General features: G+C 39.5%; 1 protein-coding gene across 4 annotated transcripts in view; it reads left to right on the plus strand.

Moving 5' to 3' along the window:
• PLCL1 (phospholipase C like 1 (inactive)) overlaps positions 1 to 15,695 on the plus strand; it is a 367,136-nt gene that overhangs the window by 194,014 nt on the left and 157,427 nt on the right. Inside the window, exon 1 of one of the 4 annotated variants that reach the window (XM_061186099.1) lies at positions 6,302 to 6,343. The exons of the other annotated variants lie outside the window; for them this stretch is intronic. The gene's annotated coding sequence lies outside the window, so the exon portion shown is untranslated. Of the gene's footprint in view, positions 1 to 6,301; positions 6,344 to 15,695 lie in introns of those variants that run through there. 4 annotated transcript variants of the gene reach the window in all.

Genomic DNA, 15,695 nt, shown 5'->3' on the forward strand with positions numbered 1-15,695 from the left:
GCCCCAGCTCCCAGCCCCCGCCCGCCCCGGCGGCTGAGCAGACAAGCCTCTCGGGCTGGTGAGTGCTGGTCGGCACCACTCCTCTGTGCGGGAATCTCTCCGCACCACTGTGGCTGCGCTCTCCTCCGTGGCTCTGAAGCTTCCCCCCTCTGCTACCCGCAGTCTCTGCCCACGAAGGGGCTTCCTAGCGTGTGGAAACCTTTCCTCCTTCACAGCTCCCTCCCTCTCGTGCAGGTCCCGTCCCTATTCTTTTGTCTCTGTTATTTCTTTTTTCTTTTGCCCTACCCAAGTACGTGGGGATTTTCTTGCCTTTTGGGAGGTCTGACGTCTTCTGCCAGCGTTCAGTGGGTGTTCTGTAGGAGCAGTTCCACGTGTAGATGTATTTCTCATGTATCTGTGGGGAGGAAGGTGATCTCCGTGTCTTACTCTTCCGCCATCTTGCCCCTCCCTCCTCAAACCTCACATTCTTAACCTTTCCCTTCAACATTTCCCTACAGTCTTGCCAAAACTCAGTCTTGGCTTTATTCTAAGTTATAAGTTCCTGAGCCAAATTCGTCACTAGTGGTCACTTCTTCTACTTTCTCTGACACTCAGAGTGAGGAGTAGGGGTCAGCAAATTTCCTGCTTCCCACTGTCACGACCAGACTATTGTTTGTTCACCGTCTCTCAAGAACTTGTGTTTTGAGCACCACTCTATCCTTGTATACCACACTTCTTCCATCTTATATTCAACTCACACCTTGTGCTTGCATCTGACCCCATTAAGAGTCTGCTTTTGCTGACTTCCTCTCTTTCCTCTGTCATCTTGAGGAACCTGAACTCTTATCTGCTATTCCAATCCCTGTCCTCAGAGAGCTTCAGTTTCTGAACCTTAAGCAAGTTTATTTCTATGACACTCTTGCTCCTTGTAGGCACAGACACACTCCTGGTGTGAAATGATCTTCTCAGGCCATGTTGGTTATGGTTCCACCTCTTCTCAATCTTTTCTCCTATTGAATCTTGGCTTTATTCTTCACTGAAACAGCTCCTTCCTCCATCTATTGCCTTGACATGCCACATTGGCCTTACCTGCCTTCCCTATCCATAAGGACCTTTTGGCCTGCCATTTAAACTTTTGGCCTTCAGGCTCTGGTCCCCATGTCCTGTTTTATTTGCTTTGCAAATCTCCGATTCTGAGTAGACTCCACCCTTTGATTTCTCTACTCCTTCTTTCACATTACTGAGTTTTAAAAAAAACAAAAAAGTCAAAAACCCTATTTTTTTTACAATAAGGAAAATTTATTATAACATTTTAACATGTAGTCCCAAATCCCATGGTTAGTTAAATCAGTGACTCAATAGCATCATCAAAGACCTGGGATCTTTTCATCCTTCCTCCACCCTATTGCTCCTGTTAGGTCAACTTCAGTATGACTAATTGTCTTCCTGATTGCAGGACAACTGCTGCAGTTCCAGGGGCCATACAGAGATAAGCCTCAGCAGAAAAACTGGTCTGATTGATCTTACCACAAGTATCAACCCCTCAGTTAGACCTTCTCTGGCTCCATTGCAATCTCATTGCTAATTAGCTCACAGTTGATTTCCCTACTGGGACTAATCTGAGTCTTTTCCAGTCCCAATCTTGTTAAGCACCACCTACTTTCTTTTTTTTTTTTTTTGCCTCAAAATTTTCTCCCATATCTGTTCCTATTGCCCCTCCCCTATTGTCCTACCCATTCACTCCATTTTACCTGCCCTGACAAGTGACTCTTCCTGAAGCATGGTGTTGAGCATGCCACATTTTGTTCAGCCCACCTACAGTGAGTCCTTCAAGTTCAGACTCCTTCCTGTGGCATTCAAGGTCCGTCATGACCTGGCCCCATCCTACATTTTCAATCTTAATTTCCATTATTCCTGTTCATGTATCCAATGAGCCAATCAAACTGGAAATCCCTGGCCATTCCTTCAATGCTACCCAGATTTTCCCACTTCCGTCATTGTTCCCTTTTACTGAAGAGGACTTCCCTTCAGCTCCGCAAATGAAATTACTACACACTTTTGAGTGTAACTCCAGTGTCACTTACTGTAAAAGCTTTTCTGATCTCTCTCATTCCCAGGGGGAAATGGTAGTTTTTCTGAATTTTGAAGTCAATTTTCTTATGTCATTTTTAATTTTGTATGATTATTTTTATATACCTCCACTATCGATTGCTCTTTAGCCCCGGTTTTCAATATTTCCCACTAATATCATTTGAACAATTTTTCAAGTGCTTGGTGTTTGGTCATTTTAGTTGCTGTTTAGACTTTGTTTCTGGCCTCTGATCCTTCTTAAGCTAAAAGTATCTGTTATGTGCTTAGAGGACATCCGGCTTTGAGGCCCTTTGGGACTGCGCATAATTTTGCCTGGAAAAATCCCAAATGCTGTAGTGAAAATTGTTCTCCTGGGTATTTAGTTCTATCGATAGGAGGTTGTTTGTGTCTCTTCAGTTTTAATATAGTGTTTTAGTTAAGAAATAGCAAAAAAGATTTAAACAAGTATCACCAAGTTAATATTGAGGTACCATTTTATCTGACATCCCCCAACTTGATCGATTCTACCTTTATTTTTTTTAACATCTTTATTGGAGTATAATTGCTTTACAATGTTGTGTTAGTTTCTGCTGTATAACAAAGTGAATCAGCTATATGTATACATATATCCCCATATCCCCTCCCTCTTGCGCCTCCCTACCGATCCCACCACTCTAGGTGGTCACAAAACACCGAGCTGATCTCCCTGTACTACGCAGCTGCTTCCCACTAGCTATCTGTTTTGCATTTGGTAGCGTATATATGTCAATGCTACTCTCTCACTTTGTCCCAGCTTACCCTTCCCCCTCTAGGTGTCCTCAAGTCCATTCTCTACGTCTGCGTCTTTATTCCTGTCCTGCCCCTAGGTTCATCAGAACTATTTTTTTTTAGATTCCACATATATGTGTTAGCATAAGTATTTGTTTTTCTCTTTCTGACTTACTTCACTCTGTATGACAGACTCTAGGTCCATCCACCTCAATGCAAATAACTCAATTTCATTTCCTTTTAATATTCCATTGTATATATGTGCCACATTTCTTTATCCATTCATCTGTCGATGGACGCTTAGGTTGCTTCCATGTCCTGGCAATTGTAAATAGTGCTGCAATGAACATTGTAGTACATGTCTCTTTTTGAATTACGGTTTTCTCAGGGTATATGCCCAGTAGTCATATTGCTGGCTCATATGGTAGTTCTATATTTAGTTTTTAAAGGAACCTCCATACTGTTCTCCATAGTGGCTGTATCAATTTACATTCCCACCAACAGTGCAAGAGGGTTCCCTTTTCTCCACACCCTCTCAAGCATTTATTGTTTCTAGATTTTTTGATGATGGCCATTCTGACCGGTGTGAGATGATACCTCATTGTAGTTTTGATTTGCATTTCTCTAATGATTAGTGATGTTGAGCATTCTTTCATGTGTTTGTTGGCAATCTGTATATCTTCTTTGGAGAAATGTCTATTTAGGTCTTCTGCCCATTTTTGGATTGGGTTGTTTGTTTTTTTGATATTGAGCTGCATGAGCTGCTTGTATATTTTGGAGATTAATCCTTTGTCAGTTGCTTCGTTTGCAAATATTTACTCCCATTCTGAGGGTTGTCTTTTTGTCTTGTTTATGGTTTCCTTTGCTGTGCAAAAGCTTTTAAGTTTCATTAGGTCCCATCTGTTTATTTTTGTTTTCATTTCCATTTCTCTTGGAGGTGGGTCAAAAAGGATCTTGCTGTGATTTCTGTCATAGAGTGTTCTGCCTATGTTTTCCTCTAAGAGTTTGGTAGTGTCTGGCCTTACATTTAGGTCTTTAATCCATTTTGAGTTTATTTTTGTGTATGGTGTTAGGAAGTGTTCTAATTTCATTCTTTTACACGTAGCTGTCTAGTTTTCCCAGCACCACTTACTGAAGAACCTGTCTTTTCTCCATTGTATATTCTTGCCTCTAAAGGTAGAATCAATCGAGTTGGGTGATGTCAGATAAAATGGTACCTCAATGTTAACTTGGTGATACTTGTTTAAATCTTTTTTGCTATTTCTTAACTAAAACACTATATTAAAACTGAAGAGACACAAACAACCTCTACCTTTAAAATAACTGTGATATCTATCTCCTTCTCTCCATTCCCACTGCTGGTGCCTCATTTCGGACCCTCACCACCTCTCTCTGCCACCAGTTTCTTCCCACTGCTATCTGTCTCCAGCAGACTTGTCTCCACTGAAAACAAAGTGGTGATGCCACTCCTCTGCTTATACACATTTTTTGATTCTCTGTTCCTTCTAGAAGTTAAATTCACCTGTGGTACCTCAAGTTCCCTTTAGATTCCCAGTTGCCTTCCCAGGTTCATCTCTAGCCACATACTCAGCTGTCTCTCCTGTCCCGGCCATGCTGAGAGTTTCACTACTCCAAGAAAAGCCCATGATCTTCTGAGGCCTGAAATATCCTCCTTATTTCTTACCCTGGCCAATTCCCATTGATCATTTAAAACCAGCTCAAATATTGCCTTGTCTGTGAGACCTTTCCTGACATCCCCAGAAGTGGCTTCTTTTCTGTTTTGCTATACCATTCATTCATTCATTCACATATTGAAGTCCAGATGGTGAAAAATGCTGGGATACAATGATATGTAAGTCCTTCCGTATGGGCTGTAAGAGGCTGTGCAGAGAAATGTACAAGAAAATGACAATACAGAGGGAATGGAAGGGATCAAATTGGAGAGATCTCAATGCACTAGAAAGAAATACTAAGACTTAGTGCCTGATTAAGTGCATGTGGTGAAATGCACAAAGTGGAAGAGAATAGAATAACCCCCAGATTTCTGCCTTGAGTGATACAAGAGGTATGTGAACATCCATGGAGATAGAAATAAAAGGAAAAAGCAGATCAGATGGGAAGTGTGAGTTCGGTTTTGAGGTGCCTCTAGGATATGAGTGGATATGTCCAGCACACAATGGGATATATGGATCAAGAGCTCAGATGAAATATATTTTGGGGAGAATCCAACAAGTAAATGGTAGTTGATGTCTGGGAGACTTCTGAACATACCAGGTACTTGATTTATACCTTTCTTTTGTTTCCATACCATATTGTATCATGATGTGCCTTGTTTCCCACATAAGGACACAGACTCACTTATTAATTTACCTTGTTTCCTGTCACACTGCTTTGTGCATAAAAATTTCATTTCAAATGAGAGAATGAATATATGAGTTCACTCAGCTGTGCCTTAATGATGAGTGAGAGAAGAATGTAATAATTTATTTAATAAATAATTTATTGAGCACCTTCTATGTACTGGGCATTGTCCTAGACACTGGAAAGATAGCAGGGAAAATGACAGTGAGGGGACAATAAGAAATAATGCCTGATAATAGCTAATACTATGGAGATTTAATTATGTGTCAGGCCTTATTTCAGTATTTAATATGGATTTAAAATGTTAATCCTCATAAAATCCTATAAGATAGGTGGTATTAAATTCTATGAGGGAAATTAAACAGGGTAATATGGTGGCAAGTGACTTGGCTGGTGGGTTGGTACTTTGGTTAGAATGGTCAGAGAAGGCCTCTGAGGTTATATTTGAGCTGAACTGTGAAGGAGCTAGCCATCAGGGGATCTGGAGGAGGGATGTTCTAGTTTAAGCAAATTAAACATTTTCTTTTAATGCTAAAAGAATAAAGACTTTTCTTAAGCATTGAAGTTGCATTCGCTAGCCTTCAAATACACTACACCTCGATCCAACTACAGTTAATCAAACCAGCAGTAGTTCTTCTCATACAGTGTAAGGTTAGGGCAAAAGGCCTTTCAATGTACATTAAGACACCCACTTAGCTCCTCTGGATGGGGATTAGGGAATTACACTAATGTGTAATGAAGATTATCAGGGAAATTATATGAAAACAAATGTAAAGAAATGATTCTGATTTTAAAGTAGACTAGGTTTGGAAACACTATTGAAAAGAGCAAAATCATAGAGGTGTGCCTGCTTTGCCTGTTTACCTGCTCAGACTAAATTATTAATGAGAAAGTTCTCAAGAACAAGCAATTATAAGTCATCCCTTTTTAATTCATTTTTGCCCTCTTCTGCATAGGTATTTTGCAAATAAATCATATTGACACATAGCTGTTACTCTGTCAATCATTTAGGGCAACGATGAAGGTGAGTAGCTGGAATTGTACCTTTATTTCCCTTCCTATTCTCAGATGGAGTTTTTGATGAGACTGTGATGGCTAAATGGAGACAGGAAGTTCATTAAAGGTCTGATATGTCTGTTCTTAAAAGGAGCCTCCGCTTTCAACAGTGAGTTTATCTATAATAATCAATAAAAGAAATCCTCATAGAAATACCTCTCAAACTAGGGGCATGATGAAAAATTAGTACCATACTGCAGGAAAGAAGCTGAATAGGGATCTTCTGATTCAGTTGCCCTATTTTACAAATGAAGAAAGGCCAAGTGTCTTTCCAAAGTCACAGCCTTGAAGTGATGGTATTCTGGGTAGCATTTCTTGGTAGACTAGTGTGTTTGCCTAGAACTTTGCATTTATAATCTTATCTATAGATTTTGATCATTTTAAATAGAAAAGGATAGAATTATGGTTAGTTGTTGTTTTTGCCGTTATTGCTAGACCCTGTGCTAGACACTGAAGATAGAAGGAGGATGAAAAGACACTATTTCAAAGGGATCAAAGGCTGGTGAGAGGCTTGGAGGGATGTGGTTAGAATTACCATTGTTCTCTGAAAATAGAATTTTGGCTATTTTGTATGTTGCATTTAAAGCCATCTGCCAGCTTGCACTCCAGGTCTAGGTATCTAAGTAATACACAGATCTACAAAATGCACAAAAGATTACAGAAGGATGAATAAAGTGTAATATTTTCATCATGACATACCATTAAATCCCAGCATCTTCTAGTTAAAAAGTTTAACTATGCTTCCCAGGTTTTTGATTTTATTTTATCATTTGCATCTTTCATATCCCTTCAAGGGAAGCATAACTGGAACACAACTACTAGTTGTATTTATGTTAAACTTCAACTAGTTGGTTATCAAGGCACAAATCTTGCTTTGCTGAAGAACTTTTTAGACTTGTTTTTATTAGTGTAGTGATTAAGCAGATCTGTGGAAAATGGGTACTTCCCAATTTCTTGAAAATGTAAACATGTTTTAATGGTTTGTTTCAACATGTTTTACTTTCTATGTTTCAGTAGTTAAAGGCATATTACTGATTTGAAGACAAAGAAACTCTTAAATTAATTAATTTTACATTTACCGATTATGGTAATTTGTAGTTAGAAAAATTTGGTTATCTTGAAAACATTTGAAACTAATTTTTCTTAGCAACTAAAGTGGTAATGTTCGAATGTGTTACAAAACCTTCAACAGTGACTGGCTCTGATTTTCAAGGAAGTTAAGGTACATTACTTCCTTAGAAATCAGAGCCAGTAGGTTGGAATTTACAAATGAACTAAGATCCATTGACAACATTTTCACTATTAAGAAAATACATTTAAAAACCCATTTAAATATGGTTTATTTACCAGATCCTCAATAGAAAGAATATCGTGTTCATGATTTCTTCCTGCTTAATATTTGAATTTTTTAATAATGCAGTTCTTTCCTTTTAATGATTGTCTCCTGGGTGGTCCATAACATCAACTTTGTTAGGTTTGCAAAATAGATTTCTATTTCAAATTTAAGCACAAGAGAAGGCAAAACATGTTTCTGGTGACATTGTTTGTAGGGAGAGAATAGGAAGTCCCAGTGAAAATTCCAGAAAAATGGTTTATCTTATCTAGAAAAGTCTACTGCATTAGAAATGGGCCTGTGATTAGTTCACTGGCTTCTTCTACAAAAGGGTTTTTAAGTAAAATTTTATAGGTTCAATTGAAAGCAAAAGGATAGTGAATGGAATTTAGTCTTACTCTTCCTGTTGCATGATTCATTCCAGCTAAATTTTTTTAATAATCACTTTCATTATGAACATTCTTTAATGAAAGTTTAATGAGTATCCATATCTCAGACTAGCTCAGGAATTTTTGGAGGCATTCAGAAATTCCTGAGTATACCACATGGGCAGCTGAATGCTTTGGTGGAAGGGCAAGGTAGGGTCAGAGAAACCTAGGAGGAAATCCTGGCTGTCATCCACTAGCTGTGTAACCGAGCTGGTTTATTAAGCTTGCTACGTCTCAGTTTCCTCACTTGTAAAATGGGGAGCAAAATAACCACCGCATAGGGTTACCTTGAGAAGAAAGCAAACTCCATTGTATAGAGCATGTTGCAGTGTTTTGTTAGTTTTACTTGGCATCCTTTTTCATAAAAATAATTCTTCAAAAGTTCAATATCATCTGATATTGACTATAGCTCACAGAATGAAGTGAATAAATAGTCCAAAGCCGGGGTTGGGAAGCTGTGGCCTCCCGCCTTTTTGGTAAATCACAGTTTCATTGCAGCACAGTGTGCTCGGTCATTTAGGTGTAGTCTATGGCTGCTTTCCCACCACCACAGCAACACGTTGCGACAGAGAGCTTGTGGCCCATAAAGCCTGCAATATTTACTATCTGACCTTTTACAGAAATAGTTTGCCAACCCCTGATTGCTTAATTGATATTATGGAGTGTCATGGTTTGTACAAATGGGAGGACCCACGTTAAGTGAGGTGCCATGGGAGGGGACCACAGGATTACTTAGCTATTCTTGGGGTTAACCATAAAAGTCTAAGCATTCTCTGTGATTAGTGGTGGGGTCCCCGGAACAGATGAGAATAACAAATCTGGGACCTACAGAAGGGGACTTGGATAGGACTGAAACTCCTCTTGTGGTTCAGTTTCAGAGCAGGGATTGATATCAGATTCTACTGTATGGCATCCTTTATCAGCCTATGGCTATGGAAATTGTTCAGAGCTCTCATCACAGTGTGGATTCTGTCATTATAAACAGGTCCTGTGTATCATTCTAAATCCCGAGTTACAAGATTACCACCAGTCTATCTATCTAGAGACCCTGAACTGAGTAGATTTTGCCTGGTTATTGGAGTGTATGTTTCAGGGGCCAGAATAGATTAAACTCTGTGTGTGCTACAAATTACCCGAAGGTTCGACACCACGTTTAGCTTAATTTAATAATTTTAAAAATATTTATTTATTTTGGCTAAACTGGGTCTTAGTTGAGGCATGTGGATTTAATAATTTTGATAGATTTAACATCAGAACAATTGTTGGCCTCTGAGAAGTCTCTTTCCTTTTTTACTGTAAGTGATATTCAGCTAATCTCAAAGTCTATTTTTTCTCCTGAATTGATCTTTGGGGAGTTAGACAATACAATAATCATTCCTGAGAGCTGTTTAGTGCTTTAGAGTTTACAAAGTGCTTCCATTTACACAATTTCATTCAAATATCAGCATCACCCTACAAGTTAGAACAATTGAAATTATCCCTTTTTTACTGATGATGAAAACTTCAGTTTCCAAAAAGGTAAGCCACATGCCTAAAGCCATACAGCTCTAAAGAATGAAACAGAGACTTGAATTGGTTTTCTGACTTCATATCCTGTGTTTTCTCTGCCATGTCATTTTGTCTGATGTTCCCTTTCAGCCAAGTTTCTTGAAACTGGCTGAAATGGGTAAAATATAAAATCCCATTAGTTTATAGAATAATCATACAGAGGGGAACACACAGAGAATTTTATATAAGAAAGGAAGATCATTTAAACCTGAGGTTGCAAACTGTTCAGCCATAGGTCTCATCTGGCCTGCAGCTGTGTTTGGCTGAGCTTACACAGTATCAGATATACACAGTTTTATTTTAAAAAGGCAGGGAATTAGCTGTCAGTTAATATCACAGATAAGTCCTGACTTCCAGCTTCTTTAGACAAGTCAGAAGATCTGGCCATATTGCTCCCACATTCTGACATGGCAATAAGGCTAGGTTTAAACACTTAAACACTTGTGTCCTTTGGAGCAGGATTTGCTCCCCACTTTCCATCAGTCTCTACCACTCCCTGTTGTCCTCCCGGCCAAACCCGCTCCAATCGTCTCTAGTAGCTGTCTGGCTTCTCTACGCATTTGAGTTTGTGACCCCTGATCTAGACTAGAATACTCACTTTGTGAATGAGGGAATGAGATGTGAAGTAGCAAGGTAATTTGGCAGCATCAAGATTAGAACTTGTTTTCCTTAGACAGAGTCCTTTCTCGAGCTCTGGCACCATGTCTATATTATTCTTCAATACTGAAGAATAACAGAACAGCAAGGGCGTAGGGATTAGTAAAGAAATGATGCACAGTTTTTAAATAAACTGATAATGTTTTAGTGAGGGTCTGCTATACATTTTATATTTATGCCACATGAGCCATATGTCAAATATTTCATTATCAGACCATGGTTTCAGTTCCTGAAAACATGGTCATGTAAACTGAACGAATGGAGTTTATTTTCTATATTGGAGAAGTTGGTTGGAGGGTGTATTTTTGAATGGATTTCAGCACAGAGACTGAGTTTCAGTTTTAGGAGCAGAAGTATGTTTTTCTTTTGTAGATAATGGAAGCATCATCAGGCATGTGATAAATTCTTCCTTTGTGGAAGGCCTCCTGCTACGCAATACTGTATGTTAAAGAAGGAAAGACAGCCTGAGAGATTGGAGAGAGAAGTGGAGGCTGGGACTGACTGAAACTCTGTCACAAGGAGGAATATGCAGAGGCCGAGTGTGTGTCAGTGGTTTAAAGGAATTGATGGTCGGACCTACTCAGAGATAGGAAAGGGTGTTGGGTATACAAATGGGCTGAGTGAAGCAGAGTGTTTATCACTTATTTTTTCTGAAATGTAATTTCTAGGATGGATTATATAGTTCAAACCCAAGGGGATAAATTATATCCTATTGAATGAAGCAACTAACTGGGGGACTTTCAAAAAATAACTTTAATAAACAAAGACTAGTTGGCATTATTTTTTGAATGAATCTTTACAATGTATAAAACAAAATGTTAGATGAATACATTTCCAGACAGTTATGATTGCTGTTCTTATTATTCTTCATTCAATAATTATTTATGACAGTTTGCTATGTGTAAGATACCATACTAAGCAGTGTGAATACTAAGCCATGGAATATCCAATGGTATAATCACTAGTCCTTGCCCTTGGATTGCTTTCGACCTAGTTGGGCAGTTAAGACAGGAAGGTTGGGAAATTCTGTATAAGACAAGCCCATGTGAGTCAATGTTTTGGCAGTTTAGGGGAAGAGACAGTACTCCTCCTGACTTGATCTGGAGAAAGACCTTCTCAGGAATGAGGACTAGGGGTTTGCATTAGACCTTGAAGGATGAGTAGGATATGAAACACCAAAGGAATGGTAGAAGTTTCTTTAGAGAGAGCTAGTGGCAGAACAAAGGCCCCCCAGCAGTGAGCTGTAAGGAGACAAATGTGACTGAAGTAGACAAACTTCCTGGCAGAGTGGAAGAGAGAGCTGGACCATTGGAGGGTGCTGAATTTTGAAGGGCCTTGACTCCCCAGCTAGAGAATTTGCATTTCAAAGATATGGTTTCTATAGTTGATCAAGGGAGCTTGGTGCCAAGATTAAGTGTACACTTAGAAGTGTCTGGGAAAGGATAACTCTTGGTGGAACTTGTAAAATGCCTTTGCTAATAGTTGCAATTTAGAAGCCCGTTTGCTCAGGAGAGAACCCAAACCTTCCTAAGTAAAAATAACTCCCTAGACTCTCACTTGGAGTCCACTTGGAGACTCCCCAAGGCATAACATACAATGTGCAGAGACCAGTGTACCACATGAAGGGCAAATGCACAGGGCATTGCCTACCAGGAAAAGAATACAGTTGGAGAATTTTATTTTGCTGAAGATAGTGTGAGTCTGGAATGTTATTTTATTATCAGTCTCCGTAACCGCCTGTGGGAATCACCTTATATTGGAATCCTGATAAAGTGTCTCATGTTACAGGGCACTCACTCAACTACCTTATTTTGAACAGCAAAGTACTATTTGGGGAAAACCCATTAGACTGAAATGACCTCACTCAGTGCTATTTTTATTTGTTCACAGAGGTGTGCTGACATGATGGGTCAAAAAAGAGGCAAAGCAATTTAATACAATTTCTGTTATTATTCCTGGAGGTATGAGTTTGCAATGGCAGGTACTGCATATAATTTTAAACATGCCTTTTAAAGCAGTACAGTAGGTATTTATATTGTGGATATCACAAATGTATACCTCAGGACAGAAGGAAAACAGCTCTCTAACCTAATATGACTGGAAAGTCATGACTTGTAAATGTTCTTTCTAACAATTTAGACATATGTGAAGATGTGATTTTTAGAAAGCTGATTACTTAAAGTTTGAGTAGAAATGGAGAGTCTGGATAAAATTGTTGCATGAAAATTGCAATATTCCAAAATTAATATATAATTCTATAGGATGCATGTTTTAAAAGATGGACAACTCAATTACTCATATAACCATTAGGTTTGAACAGGTATTTATCATGGAGGGTCATCATAAAGCCAATTAACTTTTGTCACCTGCTATTCGTTTAAATTTACTGTGCTCCTACTTATTCTTCTTGCTCTTGTTTGGAGTTTAGATACAGCCTCATGACTCTTCCAGTGACGTCCACTTCCTCTGAAAGGTTAGGAAACAGTCTCTGTTTAGTGACTCATGTTCCCAGTCCAGGGTATTTATCCCAAACTTCAAATTGTATCCAAGTTACAGCTTCCCCATCATCCCAGGGCAGGGCTGTCGCAGGCTGGCTGTCTGCAGTGGGAGATGTCGGGACTCTTCTCTCTCTCTCACTCAGTGCTCTGTTTCTTCTCCTCTTCAACCAGCTTGCTAACCTTGAAGCACGGTGGCGTGTGTAATCAGAGAGAGGAAAGGTTGGGCAGGAAAGTACTCACTATCTTCCGCGGGTTCTGGAAATCTCTCCATCACTGGGAATTGCTCATCTATAATTTTCTTACGTGGGTGACAGCATGTCTCCTGGCTGGTCCCTCACAATGCTTTGCTGGGCTCCCAGGCTTCTGGCCGTACACTTCCAGGTCCTTTAGTTGAGGCCTCTTACTTGCTTATCAGCATTCTTCTTTAAAAAAAATTGTGGTAAAATATATATAACATAAAATCTACCATTTTAACCATTTTAAAGTGTACAGTTCCGTGGCATTAAGTACATTCACATTGCGGTTGCGCTGTCACCACCATCCATCTGCAGAAACTTTTAGTCTTTCCAAGCTGACTGTGTGCCCATTAAACACGAACTCCCCATTTCCCCTTCCCCTGGCCCCCGGCAACCACTATTCTACTTTCTGTCTCTATGAATTTGACTACTCTAGGTACCTCATATCAGAGGAGTCATATACTATTTGTCCTTTCATGACTGACTTATTTCACTTAGCATAATGTCCTTGAGGTTCTTCTGTGTTGAAGAGTGTGTCAGAATTTACTCCCTTTTAAGGCTGAATAATATTCCATTGTATGAATATACCACATTTTGTTTATCCATTCATCTGCTGATGGATACCAGCGTGCTTCCACCTTTTGTCTCTTGTGAATAATGCTGCTATGTACATGAGTATACAAATATCTGTTCAAGTCCTTACTTTCAAGGTTTGTTTTTTTTTTAATATGTTCAAAAGTAGAATTTCTGGGTCATATGGTAATTTTATATTTAAGTTTTTGAGAAACTGTCACACTGACTTCCAAAGCAGCTGTACCATGTTACGTTGTGTACCAGCAAGGCACAAGGGTTCCCCACCAACACTTGTTATTTATTTATTTATTTTTGACAATAAAAAATCCTAATGGGTGTGAAGTGGTATCACATGGTGGTTTTGATTTTTGGTTTGCATTTTCCTAGTGACTAGTAATGTTGAGCAAGGAATGTTTCATGTGCTTATTTGCCACTTTGTATTTCTTCTTTGGAAAAATGTCTATTTGAGTCCTTTGCCCATTTTTTAATTGGGATGTTTGTGTTTTTGTTGTTGGGGATCAGAATTCTTGGTTAGAATCTAAGGAGATCTCATGCTGGCCCCTGTGTGCAGTGTCACCTGGGTCTGGGGAGGACACAGATGGCACACTCCAATTGAGGAACTGGGGAGAGTTCGGTGAAGGGACTCTTCATAGAAGTGTAGGCAGGGTTAAGGAATGCAAATAAGGGATGTGAAACACCTGTTAGTGGTGTAAAGCCATTATTGCCCCTGGGCTTGGGGGACAAAGGAAGGAAGTGGACAGAGAGCCCAGAGAGACCTATATCTGCTGGAGAGGACTGTCCAGCAGGAGGAGTGGACTTCCCAAGAGCCTCTGTTAATTTTCAGTCAGTAGGGAGGGAACAGGGGGAATAAACACCCCCTCTTCTCTCTCCTCCCTTGCTCTGCTGGTACCTCCCATTGGGTGAACCTAGCTGGAAGCTTGGTAGATACAGTCTCTAGAGGTCAGCCTCCAGGACACAGAGCAGGATGGTAAAAGGTAGAAGCTGGATCTGGGTTCGTAAACAAGATTTCCAGCATATATGTGTGGAGTTCCTTGGGTGCACAGGACCTTCCACCATCATGGGAGTGCAGCTGCTTCTCAAGCCACAGCCACTCCTTAAATGCCCCAGGCTGCTTCAACCAGCCTCTTGCCCTTTAGAATTTTCGGGTGTGTGAATCAGTTGCCATTCTACCACATCCAGGAAACACAGGTTACTCTAAGTAATTCTGTTGAGGCTCCTCACCCTAGGCTTGAGGTGAGGGGCAAGTCCTTCCCTGGCCCCTCCCTCTTGTGGGGTGGATGAGGCTCACAGCACACCAATAGCTTTCTCCAATATTCTCCTTCACTGTCTACCTATGCTTTTATGCCCTCAAGAAAAGTGAGGAGAAGGGGTAAAACCACAAAACTGCAGGTCTTGGACAGTGTCTCACACCTCATTCTGGAATGTATCAGCTCTGCTCTAGGGACTTCAGCAGAAACTGGGACTGAATGAGTTCAACTTTCACATCCTGTTACAAACATCATATGCAATCTGTATCCCTAAAAGTTTGTGTATTTGGATTAATGTAAATATACTTTTTTTCCAAGTCATCTCAATGGGAAATGGGGAAGATTGCTTTATACTTGAGGTCCCTTTATATTTGGGGATATAAGATATGCTTTCTTTGGAAGCTTTTCTGATATAGAAACACAAGTCAATTAGAATAGCTCATGATTCCCATGAAATTTACTTAGGTATTAATTATCTTTAAAAAGCTAAAGGCTAAATTAGGAAAATAGAAATATTTCAAATTGGTAAGGTGTGCCTAAATTAAAGTTCCTACTAGAAATATTCTTGTTCAGTTCTTTGTAAGTTCAATAGAGTATCTTCCTTGGAATAAACAATTTCACATCTGATTTGTTTATACTTTTAAATTTTTGCTAATCGTGAAGACCTAATTTTTGAATTTACTTTAGAATGAGCTTTAAGCCATTTTCTTCTTCACGTGTATGATCACTCCAAGCAGATGTGTTCTAGAAACCCATTTCCCTATCTTGTCAGAGTTTCAGTGGAGAAAAGAGGATGCTGTCATCTGCATTCAGAGACAAGGTATTAAGCTGTCATTTCTCAAAGCATTCTCCTAATACTTGTCCCATAATTTTCAGGTTTTAAATGGATTTAGTGGAACTCTGGAGGTTTAACTTGTGAC

The sequence above is a fragment of the Eubalaena glacialis genome, chromosome 1 (genome assembly GCF_028564815.1).
Source record: "Eubalaena glacialis isolate mEubGla1 chromosome 1, mEubGla1.1.hap2.+ XY, whole genome shotgun sequence".
Taxonomy (NCBI): Eukaryota; Metazoa; Chordata; class Mammalia; order Artiodactyla; family Balaenidae; genus Eubalaena; species Eubalaena glacialis.